General features: G+C 43.4%; 1 long non-coding RNA gene across 1 annotated transcript; it reads right to left on the bottom strand.

The window, feature by feature from the left end:
- Positions 1-260: 260 nt before the first annotated feature.
- On the bottom strand, positions 261-10,233 carry LOC119657791. Its single transcript, XR_005250173.1, has 2 exons — positions 9,836-10,233; positions 261-457 (listed from the first exon to the last, which is right to left on the bottom strand). It is a non-coding gene; the product is annotated as an uncharacterized LOC119657791 (long non-coding RNA).
- Positions 10,234-18,124: the final 7,891 nt, after the last annotated feature.

The raw sequence follows: 18,124 nt of genomic DNA, 5'->3' as shown, positions 1-18,124 counted from the left end.
AATACGATGATGCTTGGTAATGCGGTGATGCAGTAATGGTAGGTGCGTGTTGTAATGTTTGGATAGCGCTCGGTGATGGTAATGTAATATAATACTTTAAGGTAATTTCACTTCCGCTATACATACTTCACCTTCCCATCTCTAATAGGAGGATTATATTTGTTTAGACCGTTAGTATTCATTGGCTTGGAAATATAATTAAAAGGGCAAGAAGGAGTGTGCCTTTCTGCGAAATAATTGTAAATATTAAAAACTTTCCATTGTGTTTCAATTTAATTTATTTTTCACTTTTTATAATGAAAATAATAGTATGTAAATATAGTTGCAACTATCAAAGCAGTTGCTAATGGAATCAAAATTTGAGCCCAACAGAGCATTATACAATCAATCCTTTCACCATTCTGACATCAACATCCCTGCGTTAATCATAAGGGGCCTGCTGACGAACAAAGCTGACCTGAAAAAAAAACAAAGTGTTGTGAAATTTAGTCTTGATTGTTTGAAGTTTCGAAATTGAGTGATTCATATATAGAAACATGGTTGAACTTTGAGTATTTGCATGGATACAATTTCGCTTTAGTCAGAAAAAAAGCGTTAGAAATGCATTTAAAAATATGCAGTATGATTGAGTCTAAGAAAAAATAACAACAAAAAGATTAATGATTCTTTATGTAAGGAATTGAATCTCTCGTCAGCTCATCACAGGACAAAGCGAGTGAAATGACATGGATGGTGCGGAGCTGCATATTATTAAGCCAAACTCAGGCAATAAATAGTTTGCATTTTCATCGTCACGCTTTTTTGTTGGAAATACTTACCCTGAATATGGCCCCAACTTTTCTGGTAGTGAAGCGTAACAGGAAAGACCATCAAGTTAATGCCTGAAACTATTCCTTTACTATTTGAAAGGACAATCGGTATTCGCATGCTACAGTGATTAGCGAGTGAATTTCGCTAGATGGTATACGACTGAGAATCGTAGAGAATTGTTGCTTTCAGTACCGAGATCATTATTGTTTATGATAGCTTCTGCTTCCCTGGCCAACGCAATGAGTTTCGTCCTGTGACAATGTGTTTGGGCTATTTCACGGAATTTTTCCCGATATTGAATCTAAACAGTGTTGCCTTCAATCCCGTTCGCAGTTACCATTAGAGTTACGTTTTTGCAGTCAGCGAAGTCTAATTTCGTTAGGACACAACTTAAGGGGGGGGGGGGGGCGATTTGACCACAGTCAGGGAAAAAACCCTTTTGGTGATGGCCTAGCCGACATTTTGTGACCTTGTGATAGACTTTGAAATTGTTATGCTACCAATTATGAGGCAACGGAAATTACGAAACGCCCCAAATTTGTCATTCCTACCTTTGCGATTTCCAGGCCTGCAAGGTATTACCTTACCCTCATTTTGGCTGTTCATTAATCGTGAGCGGTGGCCGGGTAACTTAATCCGTTTGGTTAGGGTGATCCAGCCCAGAAAGTTTATAGGGGTAATATCTATGGTAGAAAAAGAAGACGAGGCAAACAATGCCTGAGATGGAGCGATGGTGTACGCCAGGACGCCAGATAGCTTTTAGGGATATCGAATTATCGAAATATTATCGAAATAATGTTTAATCGTGGACGAAATGTCCATTCAGTTTCTCAGAAAGCTTCTGTTTTCTCTATATTGGAAGTATCTATTGTTGTCTAATTCTGGCGTATTGCGATGCTTGCCATTCTAGGCTGGAAATAGCACTTTCAGGAAGACGGCAAGGATTTTCTTTTAGAGATCAGGTGGACTTGGCGGAAAATATGCAATTGTGTTCTCAAAATGTGGAATCACAATATAATATAAATGCAAACTTAATAGAGTAATGTTGAAAAGGTATCTGTGAATGCTTTTAATATTCAAAGGAAACTATTGTATGCCTTCACCATAAAATCCTACTTTCCAAGGACGCTTACACTGTATATCAACAATCCATTCGAATGGAAATTTCCTTTTTTAATTTATTTTAATGCGAAGGAATCATATTCATCCATTTATTCATTCCTCTTATCTTATCCTAGATTTTATTTCTTGGCTCTCCCTTTCATTCTCACGTTAATAAACGCAAGGTCAACAGATTTCTTTTCATTACCCTCCATTTTTCATTCACTTGAGCACGTGAATATTATCATCATATAAGACGGAAATATGAAATGGAGAATTCTGAATAAAGAGAATTATTAATTGGCCTTATTCCGGGAAACTGTGAGAAGCACGGAAGATAGAAAGATACGGAAAAAGCTGATTCCGCTTTAAATAATTTAAATAAAGTATATTCAATGCCGGTGAATGACATGGATTGATGCGAGAAGAGAGAAGATCGCAAAACTCCTGCCAGGCGAGAGCTAGAATTATTGAATTTTTCATTTTGTTGCTGTGCAGATATTTTCTAGATGCTATCTTTGTGCGTATGTTAATGGGAGAAAAGATACTTTATTGTATAGCATTTATTTTAAGTAAGTCGACTGAGCATTTTTAGTAGGTCAACCTTGCGTAAGTGTTATTGTTGGTAGACTCTAGCTACCAAGTTCTTGCCGTGGTGTTTGTACTTTAGAACTGTTTTGCGCTACTTATTTCTGCGGTCAGTAGGTCCTACACTAGCGGGGAAAGTAGGTTCCGCTGCAAGGCACAGCTTCCTTCATTGATATGAGACCTAGGTATTTGTCCTACAATTTCGCCTTTAAATTAGCCTATTCACAGATATTTGAAATGCCAGTATTCAGATGTCATTGTAAATAGTCCTTCACCGGAGTTTTCAGATTTTCTGTGACAGTAGTATTTTTGCAAATACTGGTCCATATAGAAGAACACAGAGAGCGTTAGTGGAGAAGAGTCCCGAGTAATGGTAAAATCTGTGCGAGATCCCTTAGATCATGGGCAAATAATAATTTTTAGTTTTATTTTAAGATTGAGGGAGCCATGAGCCCAGATCCACTAAATATTGGATCGGCCTCATTGAAGGATACTCCTTGTTTGGACCTTAACACTTTATTTTAAAAAATGAGGATTAATGGTTTTGTCTAGTACAGAGACAGAGATGTTGCTTCATCTCTCGGGATGGGAACGAGCTAGGCTTGATTGATTCGCACCCACGTCCTGTTTCTGAATATGTATAAGGGAGTAAATATAATAATACCGGGCAACAATTTTTGGTTACGTTATCCCCAGGGCAGAGGATGCTGCTTTACTTCTTCCCTAACCGAAAGCGTCAGTCTTCATATTTGATAAACCACGAATAAACAAAATTTATTAAAAAATATTGCGTTGGGCATCGCATTCTATATGAGCCTGCCCTGATTCATTTTTGCATTTTCTCTTTGCTTCTTTTTCCCGGCCTCCATCAACTTAGTGAACAATGCTTATTGCAAATCCTCCAGAGTAGCGACGTGAGATCCTGTTATTCGGGTGAATGCATTTTTTTTGTGCGGCTATCAGCTTCATGAATGAAGGAGTTTGTAAGGTTTGTTGATCGATAGGTAGCTAAAAGCGGCCACTCAGTTAGCGCTACAATGTGTCTTTCGATGCTAGAGTTTCCAATATTTTTGACGGCGGAGGCAAGGCCAAGCTTGGAGGCATTCTCCACTACACACAGTGCCTTTTGCAGACTGCGGTAACCCTATACACATTCACACGAGTCCTGCTGAATAACTCTTTCACTTGATTTACCGCAGGTAGTAAGCGTTAACCAACTGGAGTTAACACTTAAAAAGTAGTGAGAGTAGATTCTGCTCTCGTTTCTAGTCGCTTCGGCACATCTCGCTCTGTATTCCTGTGTCAATGAAACAAGAGGAGAGATACTTTGAGCGAACTGCTTAGCCTTTTCAGTTCAACTCTGTCTTGACTCACCGCTTCCGGGAATGCTTGCGAGGACTGTGATTAGCCGTCAAAATATATGGTCGCTATTTTACGCATCAGTTTCGCTGATTTGCCAAATATGTCCAAATTTTCTGTTCTGCACCTGGTGTTTTTAGGACGACCTACTTGATAATAATAATCGTTGGCTCAACAATCCAACATGAGGGTCTTGAAGTATGCTGATCTGGCTACCGTGGTACATATATAAACCCAATCATAACGTAGTTCTTTATGAAGTTCAACTTACGGGTGGTGTAGTCTATTTTAGACGCGCAAAGTTGTCTCCATAACGGACCACAGAGTGCTATGCCTGTAAGTGGTCGCTGTCCAGCTTCCTGATTTCTAGAGCCTCTCAGCACCTCACGATGAATCGTATTTGATATGAAGGTTGAGTAGAAAAAGTTGTAGGAATACATCAATACATCCAGAGCATCCTTTGGGGAAGACTGCCCTCGTAGTGTCCACACTCCAATCCTGCTGAATATGCTCATATTTCCCTTAGAACCAGACATGAGGACCTGGGCAATTGGGTTTGTGTATATCTGTATATGCGATGAAACCTCTATACACGTTCTGGGGCAGTGTCCGGCATCTGGGAGAACAATTCATACCAGATGCAAAGTTGAAAGATCTGGAAGTAAGGAACATACTGAGATTCCCAAAGGTTATAGGCTTTCTTGAAATATGATTAAGGTACACTATAACCAGCAAAAGTGGCACAATAGTTCTTTAAGTACATGGTGCGACTTCCCCTTAATAGAACAATAATAATACTTTGTAGATGTATTTTTCAGCGAAGTATCTACCACGAATGACTTCCTGTAAGCGCTGAAACCTCTACCAGCTTCTTAAACCCTCAGTTCTATTGTAAGACAAACGGTTTCGTCCAGGGCAGAGGCAACTCTTCAGACGCTGCCTCATCTCTGCCCTGGGAGCAGCGTGACCGTGAGTGGCATCGGATGGAATCAGTTCTATGTTTAGTCTTCAATTTGACTTCGTATTGAAAATCATACTAACATATTTTATATTGAAGGAAGTGAGAATATTTGTCCGTTTATTTGTCGGAAATGGGACTCTGGTATCTTAGCTTTACCGGCTCTAAGGCTCACTTGTTTTAGCGCTTACTCCAAAGTCTGGCTTTTAATGCTAGAATATGATTATTACCTCGTCGGCATACGTTGCTATCTTTATTCCGCTCCTGTCGAGTTTCTTTACAATTTCATTCATAGCTAGAATACCGGAGAGATGGTGCCACCCTCGTGCACTTCCCTGTCTACGGTCCTGGTTAAGTGCTGTTTTTCAGGTGATCTAGGCTTTATAATTCAAATCAGGTAAAGCTGATTGATTGGAAGTGCATGAGTGGGGTCGTGGGATATCTGCCGTCTTTGGTGTTAAAATGACCCGTCCGCATTTCCAGATATATGGTACGTGTCTAAGTGCAATACAACTCCGAAATACTTCCACCAGGATCGGACAATCCAATACTCCTACATCTGCATCATAGCTGATTTAATCTCGTTTGGCGCAGAGGGTTTGTAAGGTGAGAAGTTCTTCCTCTTTTTTTCCTCCAAGTGAACCGGTCCGACGTTTTCTGGCTACCAGGTCCAGGACGTTTAGAGCCCTCATTTAGAGCCTAGCACCCAAATATTAGGCGAAGATGCCTTTACGGTTTCTAAGCAGGGTACACTGACCGATCATGTGAAAGTGAGTAGACTGACCGATGATGTTAAGTGTTTCTTTATATTGTATAAATTTAAAGAGGGAGTAAGTTGCTCCCCATTTGGTCCTGTCCCACATCAAGTGGATGCGTACTTAAGGCAATATAATTCGCAGTCATGTCGTGTTCTACGAATTATATAAAGGAGCACTTAACATCTGCGAGTCGCTTCGGTCACGCTGCTCCCAGGGCAGAGGTGAGGCAGCATCTGATGATTTGCCTCTGCCCTGATAAGAAACCGTAAAGCCGTCTTCGTCTAATATTCGACAAAGGGTTTTGAGCTTATTAGTCAAAAATATTATTTTCAGAGCTTCACAGAAGGCTTCATGCAGGAACTATCATTTTCGCTTGAACTAGATCTGGGTGAGCTCTCCATTCTTGGTAGTGTCTTTTCCGACACTAGTTTTTAGACATCCATTCCCTTCTCTAAAGTCTCAACTTTAGATATCAATTTGTCTATATGGAAGGTTATCTCTAATAACCTCACCAAACATCCTCTCAATGGTTTGGGAATCTGCAACTGAAGATTTACATTGAAGAATATTCACCTTCGATCCAAAAAGACTTCTCATTGGGAGGGTATTTCGGAGCCTTCATCATCATCATCAACGGCGCAACAACCGGGAGGCCTGCCTTAATAAGGAACTCCAGACACCCTGGTTTTGCGCCGAGGTCCACCAATTCGATATCCCAAAAATCTGTCTGGCGTCCTGACCTACGCCATCGCTCCATTTCAGGCTGCGTCTGCTCTGTCTACTTTTTCTACTATACATATTACCCTTATAGACTTCCCGGGCTGGATCATTCTCATCCATACGGATTAAGTGACCCGCCCACCGCAACCTGTTGAGCCGGTCGTGGTATCGCTCATAGAATTCGTCGTTATGTAGGTTACGGAATCGTCCATCCTTGTGTAGGGGGCAAAAATTCTTCCCAGGATTCTTCTCTCGAATGCGGCCAAGAGTTCGCAATTTTTTTGCTAAGAACCCAAGTCTCTGAGGAATACGTAAGGACTGGCAAGATCATTGTCTTGTGCAGTAAGACCTTTAAACCTATGAGGAGACGTTTCGAGTGAAATAGTTTTCGTAAGCTGAAATAGGCTCTGTTGGCAGCCAACAACCGTGCGTGAATTTCATCGTCGTAGCTATTATCAGTTGTGATTTTCGACCCTAGATAGGAGAAATCAACGGTCTCAAAGTTGCAGTCTCCTATCTTTATTTTTCCCGTTTGACCAGTGCGGTTTGATGTTGTTGGTTGTTTGGTTTATGGCTATATTCGGTGAACAAAAACGCTGCACCCCTCTGGTTTCGTAGTTCCAATTATTTTATGGAATTTCGTGGCCAGTGGGTGTAACCGTTTCTGAGAAAAATACATGTGACAAACAGGCAGGAGAAACCGAAGTGTCATTAGAATAATCAGCGGCGGTCGAAGCGAGCAAGGATTCGGTGGTTATGGAGTTTAAGGATCTGGATGAAGTCACTACAAAGTGCGTGATCTGGGGAGCTTTCCAATCTCAATTAGGAATGCAATCATAGAGCAAGGTTAATATGTTATGACTTAGGAGGGCGTACGGTTACAAACAGATAGCGTCGATAAGCCTTCCTATTGAAACAGCTAGAAAGGCGAATGCAACAGGTAAAGCACGTGTTAGATAGGTGGACTGTCGGTTATGTGAAACGAGTCCAGTACTAAACGCTTTAAGTTTTGGCAGTTTGGCAACATAGCTTGCACTAACTCCCAATCTGTGCCGTAAATGTGGAGATTTAGTCCATTTTTCCGGGGATGGCAACGGGAAGGCCAAATTTGTGCTCTGCGAGAAACTGAAAAATAGCGATAGGGCCCACATTGCAAGAAACAGTGCCCACTGTCTAGAAAGGCGTTCATAAGTAAGTACAAATGGGGTTTATGCAACGGAATCTGAATCTGTCGAGCGGCCCCAGAACTGCTCTCCCCAGAGCGTGTTGGGAAGCAATGTTAGGGTAGCCACTGTGCGGGAGCAATACGAAAATCTGCATAGTATAAGATGGATAACAGATGAAAAATGCAAGGCAGCGGTGTGAAGCTGTGGAAGTTAAGCTATAGAAAGTACGAAGAAATACCCGGTGGACGGGTTCATATGTGCCAAGATGGGAGGTATACACATCTATAGCTGTTAGGCATCACTCAGCCGCACATTAGAGAAATCCACATTATTACAGGAGAAGCTAATCTCCAATGCAAGCCGCTACAATCCCCAAAAATGGGTAGCGACTATAACGCATGGACAGAAGGATGGTTTAGCAAAGGAAGTAATGCAAGTAGACGGATATTGCTAGGAACGTTTTCACGCTTGCATGTGATACTTGTAAACTCAGGAGGAGTCAGCACATTTCGGAGGGAGGAATTACAATCCCTGGTGGACCTCACCTTCGTCGGTGCTGCGTTAGTTAAAGAGCTGCAGTGTCAGCGTGCAGTACACATATAGCGAACATCAGGCTACTAGCTTCCAAAACTGGCACAGGAGTAATAAGAAGCTAACAAGCAGAACGACAGTGCATAACCAACGAATTTGATGCGGATAAGATGAAGAAGGTACTATAAGACACTTTATTATCGGGAAGCACATAAAAAAGTTTCACAGGTTGTGGATGCAATGCCTTTATGCCTTGGCGTAGAGCTTTTTGTGGACGAAATCTCAATTCCTGATGGAATTTGAAAATTGAGGAATATCAAAGAAATTGCCTCACAGTTGGGAGACGCTACCAGCGCTGAAGACGCCAATCTGAGTTCAAGAGGTTACATATTCAATATAAAAACGCAAGAAAAAAATTGCAACTAGCTATCATGAATGGCCGTGGGATGGCCAAGATGTTTGGGGCATCACTTTCACGATCTCTACATCATGCTTATGGCTATAGCCATATCTAAAAGGGTTGCAATGGGCAGTCAAAACAGCACCAAGTATGCTTGCCAAAGGAGAGGAGGAGAAGGAGAAGGAGAAGGAGAGAAGGAGAATTCCCCGGGAGTGGAATACTACAAACGCTGATACTCATTCTGAAGTCAGGTAAACCATTGTGTGACCCCTCCGCATATAGACTGATATGTCTGGTCAATACAATTGGCAAACTCCCAATTGCAGTAATAGAAGGAGGCCCTTCTGGCAAGTAATTTGGATTTGATAAGGCGATATCAACTGCCAATGCAATCAATATGGTGACTGATCTAGCACAGGCTGCAGTAGAAGAATGCTGTCCTGTAAAACTAGATGTGGAAAATAAAATAAGTTGGCGAAGAAATATGTTACTCCTAACCAGCGCTTAAATGCTTGGGAGTAATGATCGACCGAAGGCTTGAAGAAACCCAATGAGTTTGCAGCAATTAAGGCGGCTTCCATCGCTGTAACGCTCTTGAGAATACTACCGAACATTTGTGGGCCAACACAAAACCGATGTCCTTTTCTTTTAAGAGTAGTTAGTTTGGTGCTACTCTAATTCTGAAGAAAAACTGAACTGTAGGAAACTAGGAGTGGCGTATCGGCTGATTGCACTGCGGTCATACCGTGCTTACTGAACTATATCAAGAGAAGTAGTATGCGTATTAGCAGGATTGCTTGGCATAGACATCTCAGCGAACGAACGCTGGCGTCTCTACGATAATACGTGTGCAACTGGGAGTGTAGCGCATTCTGACAGTAGCTGACACAGTAGAAATCTATCGCAGAATGGCAAAGGAGATGTTGCGAGTTCTAAATTGGTCGTTGGACATACCGCATCATTGGCGCAGGTTTCGAAACTTTCTACCTTCTAACGATGGAAAACAAAAAAGGATAGACAATATATTAATAAAGTTTTATTTTCAAGAAAACCTGAAAGACAGACGACTTGAAGTTTCCTCAACTCATCAGACGCTGCCTTACCTCTACCCAGGGAGCAATTTGGCACGCATTGCATTTGAATATGCTGACTATCGAATAATGGAAAGGTTTTTCTATTTCAAGAGCAAACTTTTCAAAGGAACGTATTGGACTAAATCAAATAAAGGAGAAATATTCATCTCACCGCAAATTAGGAAATGAGTCTAAAGTCAGTTATTTACGTAGACATTAAAATTTTATACTTCTAAATCGAAAAACACCCCTCAAACCAGAATGAGACCTGATGTCTTCCCAAGTAGAACATTTTGATTAAAACAAGGTAGCTACTTCCCATACTCCCTTGAACAAATTTCAATAAAACCACAGTCCTGCCTCATACTCACCACCTCTTTTGACGTTCGAAACAGCACTCAACCTTGACTGGATCCACATCAGGACTCGAGATTGTATCAAGACGTTGAAATGTTTATAAACCTAACACACTTGCTTCAAAGAACACATTCTTCTTCATTTCGATTCCACTACGACAGAGTACACTTCAGAAAAGGACATTTATTTTTAGCCTTACTCGCCACGAATTGCACGTGTGACCTTGTTCGTTTGTTTTGACTTTTCACATAACCCCATCATGCCTCCGAGTGGCGGAGATAAACCTTGCAACCTTGCCGGAGGGTGTAGAATCGACATTTGGACAGGAATCATTGTCTTTCTTTTCTCCTGGAGAAATTTATTGCGGAAACCGTTTTCATCCTTTAGAGAACAGAGACCAAGAATTCATCCAGGATGATGCTTTAGCGAAGAGAATTACTGAAGGATATCTGGTGCTGAAAAAATATTTTACTTCCCCGTTTTGAAATGATTCGCTGAAATACCGAGCATGTTCCACCACGCTGGGCGCTGTCTAGTAGTTCTACCAGTTTGAATCCTGGAGCAGAAATCTACGCTTCAAACTGTCCAATTTCTGCTTGCTGGCAGCAAGATTTCAAATTCATCCTTTCGTACGAAATTCACCATGTGGAGAAAGTATGTGCGGATACATTCAGCGGAGGGATGACTATGAAGTGGATGCTGTGAGCAAGGAGAAATTCATCCTGTAACAGGGAATCCCCCACAAATTCATAGGACTTTTTGCTGAAGAGCATTCTAGATTGCAGAAACGCATGCTCGAAATGGATAAACAAAGTTACCGGAAGTAATATTTTTATAGAATGCAACTAATTTAGTATAATATGGAAATTATCCCTTTTTTGTTTGTTTTACAAAAGAAGGAAAATCTCGGATGAATAGTCAAGAAATGTTTTTTTATTGGAATATGAAAAGGAGCTTCTGGTTGTACATTTTTATCGACGTAAAGGTCCTTCCACCTTTCATCATTTCGGTGGCAATCAATAAGCTTGTTGTTAACAAATTTCGTAGATAGTTTGCATATACGAACTTAGTGTTATGATGTCGGCCCCCAAAATTCGATATTCTTCCAATGGTGATTGAACCAATCGCACTCCCCGCTTTAGCATAAAATGTAAAAAAGGAGGCCATGCAACCTAACTATACTCGATGAAAAAAAAAAAGGTTTAATAAATATAATAAATAAAAAAAGCCCCTTTCACATATATGGAGGCTCCCTTAAACTTAATGGGGATCGATGATTCTCACTTCATGTCAGTTCGTCAGCTGTTATTGCGGTCATTGAATGCAGCGGCGGGGGCGTATTCATGCTGGTGCCTAGGCTTGAGCCTCCGCCTTCGCACATCACTCTGCCGTGCTCGCCTCGTTCTAGCACTTTAAAAGGGTCCTCGTATGATGGTTTTAACGGCTTCCGAAGAGCGTCCACCCGAATAAGGACCTGCGTAGACATCTCAAGGTTCCTGGGGGTGTTGACCTCCGCCGTCGCGTGTCGGGAAGGTGGAGTTGGCCGTATTTTCGAGCAGGAGTGAGTCGCTTAATCCTGCTCTGAAGTTCAGCACAGGGTCGATGGAGAGGCGCATATTCTCGCCGTACACCATCTTTGCGGGCTGGCTGTGAATTCCTCTCATTAGGCTGTACAGTGGCCGAGCAGGACGAAAGGCAAGTGCTGCGACCACAACGGATCGTCGCTAGCCATTAAGGTGGTCTTCAGCGCCGGTGCCAATTTTTCAGCATACCATTGGACTGGGGATGGTATTCAGTAGTCCTGTGCCATTTAAATCCCAAGAGCTTTCCTAACTCCGGGAGAAGAGTAGATTCGAATGGCATTCCCTGGCCCGTGATCATTACGGCTGGAACACCAAAGCGCGGAATCTACTCTCGACTCACGCCCTCTGCACATGACTGTGCCGTAATGTCATACAGAGGTATTGCTTCAGGTCGCCGCGTTAACCAGTCGATAATTGTGAGGAAATAGTTGAATCCATCCGAGTCTCACAAAGGGCCGATGATGTCGGGATGGATTGTGTGGAAGCACTTGGTTGACCTAGGGAATACACTTACTTCCTTCCGTACATGCTTGTTCACCTCGCACTTTTGGCAAGCGACGCACTGTCTGACCCAAGAGCTGCTTACGTCCTTGTTTATGGATGGCCAGAAGTATTTTTCAGTGACTAACGGGTTCGTCGTCCTGATATCTGGGTGCGCAAGGTCGGGTATTGCGTGGAATACTTCCCTGCCAAAATCGGCCGGAATGAATGGCCTAGGCTCCATAGCTGAGGTTTTGGACAGTAAGTAAAATTCTGAACCGAAAATATTAAACTCCTTCAACTTGTATTTGGAATTTGTTTGAGGTTCAGAAGCTCTTCGTCCTCTGTTTGTGCCTCGGCAATTGCTATATAATCGACCGCGGCGAGGACAGTGGCCTCCGAGATTCGAGACATAGCGTTTGTAACAACATTGCCTCTTCCAGATACTTGTTGGTTATCAGAAGCCAACTCGCTGATATAACTCAAGTGACGAAAAGTAAGCGGGGGGATGCTTTGTCGGGCCTTTATTTGAGCGCGAAAGTAAAGGGCTTGTGGTCCGCGAACAGGGTGAATGATCTACCCTCAAAGGAAAAACGGAAGTATTTTATGGCGAGTAGCTCATGGTCGTAGGTGCTGTAGTTGCGTTGAGTTGTTTTGAAATGAAACTCAACGGTTTCCAGATTTGCTTCACCCGTTGGTGAAGATCGACGCCTACCGCTGTATCTGAGGCATCGACGAACACAGCCAGGGATGCATCTGCCTGAGGAAATGCCAGTAGTGTTGCATCAGCAAGTTGCCATTTGACTATCTCAAACGCATGGACGGTTTTAGCAGACCAAGCAACCTCGCGTCTTTAGTTTTGGGTCCAGACAAGTAGGCGTTCAGTATTGTTGGGTGATGAGCGGCCTTGGGCAAGAAACGACGAACGACGAAGTTTAACAGATCCTTCACCGCGGTTGGCAGAGGAAAGCTCTTTATCTTCTTAACCTTGTTTGGGTCGTCGAGCCTTGGCTAGATCCAAGGTCGTAAAAACATGGCAGTTTGTTGGCGATTGCGCAAAATCATTGGTGAATGGAATGGGGTGTGAGTCCGCAGAAAATCTTCGGGCTTCTGGGGAGGCAATGGGGAATCAGGGAGCGAGAGCGAGAATCACTTGATCCGATTGGAGAAGACCCTGCCCGAAAAATCTATAAGGGTAAAATCTATGGTTTATGTGTTACCATAGATATTACTCTTATAGATTTTTGGGTCATCCCCAGTACGTTACTTCCAACAAAAACAATTTTGATGAGCTGACACACGCTGTGGCCCTACTTCAGGCAAGGCATACTCTTTAGGGTAGGCGTGGCGTGTGTCAGTTTGTCAAATTTTCTTTGAAAGCAACGTACTGGGCGATTGTGGCGTGCGACCATGAATGTCTGACACTTTCGATTATAGCAGTCCCAGGACGGACGCTGGTTGCCGCGAGATTGATGATGATCATCACAGGAAGCGGCAAAATTGACATTTCAGCTCCAGCTCCTCTTCGAAACACGGTAAAAAAAGCAATTTTCGGTCATTGTTAGGACAATGTGTGTAATCTAGGGTCTTGGCGGGCGCGACACAGTCCAGCTAGCAACGCAGTCCGCATGGGGTTGGAGGGACTAAACTGTTCCTCGAGAGTGCTTCCGATATTGTGATTTCTTCTGCGAGAAATGCGCAAGTATCTAGTTCGCACTACTTGTGGCTGCGATGATACGCACGATCGAACGCGTGCCTGTCGCGACCCTGGACGCATCCGAGGGCGGATTGTCCTGAGCACGGAACAGTACAGCAAACATAAATCAGGTATAAGTAGGTGGAGATGCAACTTTTCCTGCTACACACTCTCGACTGTGGAAAACTACGTGAATATGCACTTTTACTTTCCGCCAACGTCTGTACTCGGAGCACTTCCCCTAAGAGAAAAAGCAGAAAAAAGTCAAACCGGACGCACCAAATTGCAGCACACGCAATCCCCTTTAATGAGGTTCGCTCGGAGCACATCTGGTGTTCACGAATCAATAAAATAATGAACCGAAATGCAACCCAACGAACTGAGAATTATTTTCGGTCACTACGGCACGAGCTCTCAATTCTGAAGTTCACAGTTTTCTTGCCTTGCTCTCAAGACACAACTTGACTCTCGATGATCCGCTTAAAAATTGAAGACTCTGGTCCAGCCGTTCCGCTGTCAATCGATCAGCCGGACCCGGTACCGTTAATTTGCGTTCGCGGTTCATGCCCTTCATCTTAAAAGCCTATAACGGGCTGATCATCAACAGCAACGAACACTAGTTGCGTTCCGCATGGCATCCGCAAGCCTCGCAGAGTGCACGGATGATGAGCGCGATGCAAGTTGTTCCGTTTGGTAGTGAGCGTGTTATGTGCACTTTCAAAAGAAATGGATTGAAGGGCTTTGCGAGTGTTAAACTGCCAAAACTGAATTAGGAGGTGGTGATTATTTTGGAAATACATTTATATTTATTTTGTATGCCATGTGATTTAATGTTACGACCATCTCAACAATTTTGTCTTTTTGGGTATCGAAAAGAATTAATTCCTGGTTTGATATTTCGTGTCAATGTTTTTTAAGTAATGACACCAACGGACATGGGTCGTTGTAAGCGAAGTGCCGGCGAATTGCCAGCGAAAACTGAAGTTTACGAATAACGCACCCGCACCCGCTTTGCGAGGCCCGCGAGCGTAGTGAACTCCAAACGAAACTCAGCTACTGTTGTGCTGAAGTGTGCGGCAGGTCATTCCCTTTAGCCACGATCAATCACCTGCATCATGACCAAGTCTTTGAAAAAATAGGATTTAAAGTGATTTAATTGAAATTTAACTATGAAATTTAAGGGAGAGGGACCAGTTGTTGAATTGTTTTTTGAAAAATAAGAAAATTTAATTAGTTGAAGCATTAAGTATTGTACGGGGACGGAATGAGAATTGTGAAATAAAGGGGGATAATAGGGGAAACTAAAGGAGCAGAACAAATGTGAGGATAAAGAGACTATTACACTTTATTGAATGCATTATTTGGTGAATTGGCCCCGGAATACCGCTACTATCGCTAAGCCGCGAACACTATAAAGTCCCTGTTGTGGTTCCAGCTGCCTTCGGGTTTTTGTTGAGAGCCTTTGTTTACGGTGCGTGCTGGTATTCTATCCCTTTAGAATTCCTCCGTTGTCGAATGTGTTGCTTACGCGGATGATCACCTCATTCTTGTTGAAGAGAGCACTCGCCGTGAGCTCGAGCAGCAGGCTGCCGAATACATGCGCATCATTAACGCGTGGTCCATTAAAGTCGGTGTCGCGATCTCAACGGATAAGACCGTTGCGGTGATGCTAAAAGGCATCCTACGTCGTCTGCCTTACGTAAAGTTAAACGGATTGCCTTTACAGATCCGGCAGAAAGTTACCTACTTGGGAGTCACGACCGCGGAACGCATGTCTTTGGCTCAGGCTACGTCTTACAAATTTAGCCTGTATGTTAAGGCGTGTTATGAGGTGTGAGTGGGGTCTACGCAGGAGAGCTGCTAGATCCATTTATGTGGGGCTCTTCCTTGCATGTTCTACGTATGGGTCCCCTATGTTGTGTGATTTGGTGCTGACGGTGAGGAGCAGGAAGCTGCTCTACGCTTGTCAGCGAGTGGCTTTGTTAGCCTGTCTTCTAATGTGTCGTACGGTCTCGACCGACGCCATGCAGGTCTTGTTGGGTGTTCCTCCTCTTGATCTGGAGGTAGTCCCGCGTGGGGTGGGGGGGTACCTTTGCTGCAACTAGATTTAGTTAGTTTTAACCAGGTTGAAGGGCTAGGAACGCTTGCGGTCAAAGCGGTGTTAGACGAGAGTGTAAGTGAGAGAGTGGCAGCTTAGATGGGATGAATGTGGGAAAGGTCGGGTCACATATAAGTACGTCAGATATGTATCTGCCAGAGGAAGTTCCGTCGTGGACTTTGGGCTTGTGATGGGCTTCCAACTGATTGGGCATGGTAGCTTGAATGAGTTTCTCCTCAAGCGCAACCTTGCCTCCAGTCAGGGTTGTGTTTTATGTGGGGCTGACTCGGAGGACTGGTTACATGTTCTCTGTGACTGTCCAGCAATCTAGACGACGATACGCGTTCACGTATTGAACGGTACCTACGATGTTAGCCAGTGCCTTGCTAGCAGTGAGACACTTAAATGCGCTAATGCGTTCGCGCGTGCTGCCTTCCGACGAAGGAGGGAGCTTCTAGACGCTGCTTCGCTTGATGGGCGAATGGCCTAGTGGCCGCGGTGGTTAGCAAGTCAGTCTTGTGTGTTTGGTGTTAGTGTTGCCTTTGTGTCCTTTGTGTTGTATTATACGCAGAGCGATAGTTAGCTGGTGAAAGGTTTCGTTGCGGTTCTCCGCCTCGGGCTGATTCCGTCCCCACTCATCTGAAGTGGCTCTGCCACGAGGCCTCACCGGAGGTTATATGGTACCATGGGAACCGGGATGGCCCTCTGAGAGCATATGCTCCAGGAGAATTCCTGGAGGATGTGTTCTCAGCCCGGTTATTTGCGGTTGGCCCCCTAGTGGGAGTTTCATGGTGGTTGTGGTTATGCCTACATTGCGGGCAGAGCTCCTCGGAGCTCGAGCGTGGAGTTGTGCTGTACAACTCGGGTGCCGTACTCCTTAATTGCGGCAGAGGTGTTAGATAGGCCTCGCATCCACTGGTATGAATGCTGAGCATGCACTCAGTATAAACCAGGACCGCTGTGCTTGCATGGCGGGGCTCTGATTGTGGTCCCAAAATCAATCCGTGTCCGAAGAGGACCGTGGGATTATGCCTTCAAGGCAGGTACTCACGTTAAACCCTCCAGGACTTTCATCCCTTTAGAATTGGCAACTCCCAATGCCAATTTTTGTTTTTATTTGAGGAGGATGCTCTAAGTGAACATATATAAAAATAAATGAATAAATAAACCTTGCAATTCGACTGGTTATTTAAAATATTAGCACTACCATCCTTTCCTGAATAACCACTCTATGACGGTTGGAAGTGAAAAGTAAATTATCATACATATTTGGCTATGACCAAACACACAATCACCAAGAAATTATTTGAAATAACTACGGAAATATCAAAGTCCAATAAAAAGTAATATTGAATGTCCCCAAATAAAAAGCTATGGTTGGAATGGAAAAAAATAGGATCAGCGCTCACCATCATTCGCCGTGGCGTCTCGTAATTAAAAACCCTTCCACAGAAATTCCGGCATTCTGCAATATACAGGATGCATTTCCTAGAAAATTAATTTGCCTTGCTGCATAGCCCTCTCAATCCTGATTCAATTTTACTTTATATTGGATTTTCCCGACTTCCACTAATGTTAAATTGATGACATATCGAAAAAGTAATTACTAGAACATGAAGGACGAGAACAGGAATCCTCCAGACAGTCATGTCATCAATTACAAATAATATTACAATATTTCCGACAGACAGACTGCAGGGATATTGCCACCCTCCAAGCAGGTCTATTCGCCGAAATGGATTAGATATTTATCCCGGAAAAGTATACACGGTTGAAAGTTGGCTAATGAAAATGCATCGGCGAAGGAGGAGATTCCAAGCGGTAGTGGTGATGACAACATATCCTGGAAAGCTTTCGATTGTAATGAAACCATCGTCGGATGGCGGGATTGTTGTTGTAGTTACGGGGCGGCTTCCAGGCTATTCTTTCTGTAACAAGCCAGTTAACGGCGTGCAGGCCAATGCTGCTGGGATTTGGCGAGGAAGTAGTAACGAAGGATATATTTGAACTAGTACCTCAGCCTGAAAAGCGAAAATATCAAGAGTGTCTAAATAGGAGGAAACTAATTTCTTTGGAAGATGGAGCAAATTCCCCGCATTTACACTGGGAATACACAGCAACCATATTTCATTTTGCGGGCTGGAAACAAACTCCACTATCGACAATTATTACAGGAGTATCTTCCTCATTTCACGCATTCCTCTCCAGGGAGCAGTGAAGTTACATCGTATTCGTTCTCTTCACCTCAGAGTGTAATTTTGTTATATTTGCTGACAACGTCGAAGTTCTGCTTCTCAGATCCATTATGAGTTTGCCTGTTCAATACCATAGTTGCTGCGACCAGACTGTTTCCACCCTAAGCTCATAAATAGTTGTAAGATTTTGAGTCTTACCAGCGTTATCCTTTAATCACGCCTGGCATTTGCCCAGAATCCCATCGTACACC

This window comes from Hermetia illucens, chromosome 5 (assembly GCF_905115235.1).
Source record: "Hermetia illucens chromosome 5, iHerIll2.2.curated.20191125, whole genome shotgun sequence".
Classification (NCBI taxonomy): domain Eukaryota; kingdom Metazoa; phylum Arthropoda; class Insecta; order Diptera; family Stratiomyidae; genus Hermetia; species Hermetia illucens.
The sequence above is the reverse complement of the archived record's forward strand: the minus strand, read 5'-3'. Positions and strand labels throughout refer to the sequence as shown.